This window comes from Neophocaena asiaeorientalis, unplaced genomic scaffold, assembly GCF_003031525.2.
Source record: "Neophocaena asiaeorientalis asiaeorientalis breed wild unplaced genomic scaffold, Neophocaena_asiaeorientalis_V1.1 scaffold151, whole genome shotgun sequence".
NCBI classification, from domain to species: domain Eukaryota; kingdom Metazoa; phylum Chordata; class Mammalia; order Artiodactyla; family Phocoenidae; genus Neophocaena; species Neophocaena asiaeorientalis.
Genome location: NW_020175490.1, coordinates 2,200,764 through 2,206,940, shown reverse-complemented (window position 1 = coordinate 2,206,940; position 6,177 = coordinate 2,200,764).

Sequence of the window (6,177 nt, the reverse complement as noted above, 5' to 3'; positions counted from 1 at the left end):
AGTCTGCACCTGCCGAAGAGGCAAGAGACTTTTTCTTCCCTCTTTGTTTCCTGGTGCGCGAGGAGAGGGGTTTAAGAGCGCTGCTTAAAGGAACTCCAGAGACGGGCGCGAGCCGCGGCTAAAAGCGCGAACCCCAGAGACGGGCGGGAGACGCTAAGGCTGCTGCTGCCACCACCAAGGGGCCTGTGTGCGAGCACAGGTCACTCTCCACACCCCTCTTCCTTGGAGCCTGTGCAGCCCGCCACTGCCAGGTTCCCAGGATCCAAGGACAACTTCCCCAGGAGAACGAACGCACGGCTGGCCTCAGGCTGGTGCAACGTCACACCGGCCTCTGCCGCCGCAGGCCCGCCCCGCACACAGTGCCCCTCCCTTCCCCCTGGCCTAAGTGCGCCAGAGCCCCCGAATCAGCGGCTCCCCCGAATCAGCGGCTCCTTTAACCCCGTCCTGTGTGAGCAAAAAAACAGACGCCCTCCAGCGATCTGCGCGCAGGGGCAGGGCCGGGTACAAAGCTGAGCTCCTGTGAGCTGTGTTTTCTTTCTTTCTTTCTTTCTTCCTTTCTTTCTTTCCTTCTTTCTTTCCTTCCTTCCTTCCCTCCTTTAGACAAAGAATCATCCCAAATTGAGGAAGTGGTCTCTGAGAGCAAGATTTATGATTTTTTTCACCTTTACCTCTTTCTGTGAGGGTGTATGTATATGCTTCTGTGTAAGATTTTGTCTGTATAGCTTTGCTTCCAACATTTGTCCTAAGGTTCTATCCGTCCCTTTTTTTTTTTCCTTTTTTCTAAATAAGTATTTTTTAATTCAATAACTTTATTATACTTTATTTTATTTTACTGTATCTTCTTTCTTTCTGTCTTTTTTCCTTCTTTCCCTCCTTCCTTCCTTCCTCCCTCCCTCCCTTCTTCCCGACCCCCTTTCTTTCCTTCTTGCCTTCTTTCCTTCTTTGATTCTTTCTTTCTTTCTTCCTTCCTTCCTTCCTTCCGTCCTTTCCTTCTTTCTTTCTTCATACTTCTACTAATTCTCTCTACTTTTTCTCCCTTTTATTCTGAGCCGTGTGGATGAAAGGCTCTTGGTGCTCCAGCCAGGAGTCAGGGCTCTGCCTCTGAGGTAGGAGAGCCAACTTCAGGACACTGGTCAACAAGAGACCTCCCAGCTCCACATAATATCAAATGACGAAAATCTCCCAGAGACCTCATCTTAACACCAGCACCCAGTGCTGGACAACCTATGCCAAACAACTAGCAAAACAGGAACACAACCCCACCCATTAGCAGAGAGGCTGCCTAAAATAATAATAAGGCCACAAACACCCCAAAACACACCACCAGAAGTGAACCTGCCCACTAGAGAGACATAAATCTAGAAACAATAAATGCTGGAGAGGGTGTGGAGAAAAGGGAACACTCTTGCACTGCTGGTGGGAATGTGAATTGGTTCAGCCACTATGGAGAACAGTATGGAGGTTCCTTAAAAAACTACAAATAGAACTACCATATGACCCAGCAATCCCACTACTGGGCATATACCCTGAGAAATCCAAAATTCAAAATAGTCATGTACCAAAATGTTCATTGCAGCTCTATTTACAATAGCCTGGAGATGGAAACGACCTTAGTGCCCGGCATCGGATGAATGGATAAAGAAGATGTGGCACATATATACAATGGAATATTACTCAGTCATAAAAAGAAACGAAATTGAGCTATTTGTAATGAGGTGGATAGACCTAGAGTCGGTCATACAGAGTGAAGTAAGTCAGAAAGAAAAAGACAAATACCATATGCTAACACATATATATGGAATTTAAGAAGAAAAAAAATGTCATGAAGAACCTAGGGGTAAGACAGGAATAAAGACACAGACCTACTGGAGAACGGACTTGAGGATATGGGGGGGGGGGATAGTGAGCTCTGACAGGGCGAGAGAGAGTCATGGACATATACACACTAACAAATGTAAGGCAGATAGCTAGTGTGAAGCAGCCGCATAGCACAGGGATATCGGCTCTGTGCTTTGTGACCACCTGGAGGGGTGGGGTAGGGAGGCTGTGAGGGAGGGAGACGCAGGAGGGAAGAGATATGGGAACATATGTATATGTATAACTGATTCACTTTGTTATAAAGCAGAAACTAACACACCATTGTAAAGCAATTATACCCCAATAAAGATGTTTTAAAAAAAATAATTTCATTGGAACATATTTTTAATGTCTTTATTAGCTAGTATGAATTATTAATTCATATTATTTTCCTATTTTGTTTCAAGTTTTTTGTGTTTTTCTTATCTTGTGCAAATACTCCCTGTATTAGAAGGAAGGATTAGACCATGTTCTTATGTTATTAGATCATTGTCATATGTTAGCAAGTATTTCTTAGTTTGATATTGTATTTTGTGTATGATATTATGTGACATGTAGAACATTGACATTTTCAGTAATGACATCCACTTATATTTTTTCTGCATTTACTTCTACCTTTTAAATTACATATTGCACTACTTCATCTATAATTTTTTAAATTGCTTTTAAGATTTTTTTATCTTTCTCTAAATTATATATGTTGTTTCCTATGAATTGTGGGATACTATTATTAAGGATATTATTGATATTTTTTCCAACGAATTACAAATTGTTAAAGAAATACTTGTTGATTCATGCTTCATTTTCTTACTAATTGTCTTTAATATTAATTTAGAATGTGCTCTGGGCTACTTGTTTTTGGATAATATAAAATAAAGATACTAGACTTTGGTTTTTATATTAGGGAGTCTTTGACTACCAGGGATTGGAATCCACTCAAACTAGCCTCAAAAAAACAAAACAAAACAAAACAAAGAAACAAAAAAAAAAAGAACACCAAAATAACAGTCTTAAAGTAAGCATACAGCAGGTAATCTAATATTCCTACAAGTGGAAAACAAAAAAATAGCCATGTCTCTGGAAATCTGGTCTAGAAAATTGAAAGTCAGGAAATCATTCTCTCTGATTAGCCCCTCCAAAGTAGCATGAGTCTTTCTTTTAAATCTTGCATCTATAAAAATCTATAATTTTTAATAAATTAGCTAACTTCTCTGACACAATTTTCCAAGTATGAAGTGGGTACACTAACACTTGACTCATATAGAGCAGGTACAATATTATGTGTATGAAGTGCCTCCCTGTTACACTGCCTGTCACATAGTGGGCAATTTTGATAGTAGCAGTCATTACTGTTACATGCACTGATTTATCTTTCAGGGCTATGCCACATCACACTGTTAATTACTATTGCTTTATAGTCTTCTTTATTTCTCCCTGTTCACAATCTTCTTATTCTTGTATTGTACATGTTTTCAGATGAATTTTAGAAAGATGTTATAAGTTTTCTGACAACTAAAAGGGGGTTTTAATGGAATTAAAATAAGTACATCCTTAGGACTATGTTTTATGTAATCATTAAGCCACATATTATATTTGTATCTTTAAGCAAAAGTTTAGATTTTCCTTCACATAACTTTCTCAAATTTTTAGATAAAGATATTCCTGAATAGATTGTATTTTTTTACAGTTTTGAATGAAAATACCTTCCTCCATAGTTTCCAACTGGTTATTGCTGTGAGTGTTAAGAAAAGAAAATGACAGGCACTGTTGATTCTTAATTATATATAAATTTAATTCAGCAGCTATATTGAAATTCATTGTTGTAGAGAATCTTTCACTTAGTTTTTCTTTTGAAAATTCTACATATAAAATTTTGTTATCTGCAAATCATAAACTTGTCTTTCCCTTGCCACTATTCACAGCTTTTATTTCATATTCATGAAATTTTATATTTATCACACACCTCTAGATAAAATAAACATTAAAATAGTGATAGTGGGCATTCTTAATTATTATTTTAGTGGAAATGCCTCCAGTGTTTCATCAGTAAGGATAGTGTTCCTTCTGCTGATTTCACAGCTTTTATTTCATATTCATGAAATTTTATATTTATCACACACCTCTAGATAAAATAAACATTAAAATAGTGATAGTGGGCATTCTTAATTATTATTTTAGTGGAAATGCCTCCAGTGTTTCATCAGTAAGGATAGTGTTCTTTCTGCTGATTTAAGCAAGATTTTTTGATAATAAAGTGTATATTTACATTGTTATTTTCATATGTTTTTTCTCCCTCTAAGAGGTGAACGTTATTTAGGCCCTTATGTAGACTAGAGCAAAGAGAAAGAAAATATGATCTTTCTATTTGAACTACTGATAGAGTATATTAATAGGTGTTCTGATATCAAGCAATGATTATATTACTGAGATAAAATCTTTGTCAAGAAAAAAGAGGAGATGAAAAAGCACATGCCCAATCCCTTTCAGAAAAGCTTTTCTTCCAATAAGCAATTAATCATAACTTAGTCAAAAAGCAAATCATAGCTCCAATGGAAGCTGAGAAATTAAGTGTTTATTGCATGTTGCCACATGCCTAACCAAAAAAAATGGAGTTTCTACTAGGAAAGGAAAAAGAAAACATATTTGGTCTCAACAGTGTCTCTACCATACATTGTTTCAATAGTCAATGGATACCTAATATCCCATTTAACGGATATATTAGAATGTATATTACTAATTTAGGTAATTTCCAAATTTTTTATCTTAAGCAATTTTAAAATTAAAAAAATCCTTATAAATATATCTTTAAGTTTCTCTCTGATAATATTATTAGGATAAACTCTCAAAACTAAAATGACAGGGTCAAAAGCATTAAAATTTTAAAATTCTATGTAAGGTATTATTCAAAAAATTGTCCACATGTGCCCTCCCCATGAGCCAAAAGTGATATAGTCTATTTTTCTATATTTTCATCAATATCATGCATGATCAATCTCCTTAATTTGTCGGGTTAAAAACAAAATCATTTTAATTTTTATGTATTTGATTTATAAATTGATTAAGTTTCTTTCCCACACTTACTGGTCATTGTATACTATTTAAATGTTAGCTGGTGCCTCCTCTTGCCCACAAGTTCTATATAGGGTTGTCTTAAACTCATAGGAACTGGCACCTAGGCTACCTCAGTGACTTCAAACACTTCCAGGGCTTGTCCTTCTAACTAAAAGCACATTCTTACTTCAGAATTTGCTAAAACCCCTGGCTGGAAAAATAACCCCTCCCTTCCCCATATCTGTAAGACTTACTACATCCCTTCTTTGGATGTCTGCTAAATTACCTAACTTTATCAGTGAAGCTTTCCCTAACCACTCTAAATAACACAGCATGCCCTTTCCTGTCTCTGATACTCCCTACATCCTTATCCTGCTTCATTATTTGTTTCACAGTACTGATTAACGTATGACACACCACATAATTTTGTTTTGACTATTTATATGTCCATCTCATTTCATGAGAGCAGTGACTTTGTTTGTTATTGTATTCACAGAGTGTAGAATAGTGTCTGGCACAGAGAAGACACCAATTTTTGACTAGGTGAATCAATATATCTAGAAAACATTTTGCCATGTAGCTAGAGAGATAAAATATGTAATACACTTTGCAAATAGCTTTGCAATACAAACTTTTTTCAGTGCAAAACTTAGGTTTTGTTTTAGTTGAGGATTGCTATTTTTTATTTTATTAAACCTAAGCCATTTTTTCTAGATTCTTCTTGAGAACATCTACTATTTATGTGCTAGAAATTCATAATACATTGTTTTCTTCACAACCAAACATTTTTCATTCTATAAATACTGTTTGTATGATTGTTCTCTGACTAATTCAATAGTGGCCATTGGAGATACAACAATGAAAAAGATAGACAGCTTTGCTACTTATATAGAGTTTATTTAACATAAATATCTAAAACACACTGTTATCAAATGAATGTTTGTGTCCCCCCCAAAATTCATATGTTGAAATCCTAATGCTCAATTTGATAGTATTAGAAAGTGAGGGCTTTGGGAGATGCTTAGGTCATGAGGGTAGAACCCTCATGAATGAGATTAGTGCCATTATAAAAGTGGTTCCAGAGAGATTCCTAGCTCCTTTCCTCTTGTGAACATATGAGGGGAAATCTGTGACCAGAAGAGGGACTTCACCTGACCTTGCTGGCACCCTGATCTCAGACTTGAAGCCTCTGGAACTGTATGCAGTACATTTCTTCTGTTTATAGGTCACTAGCCTGTGGTATTTTGTTACAGCAGCCCAAATGTTAAA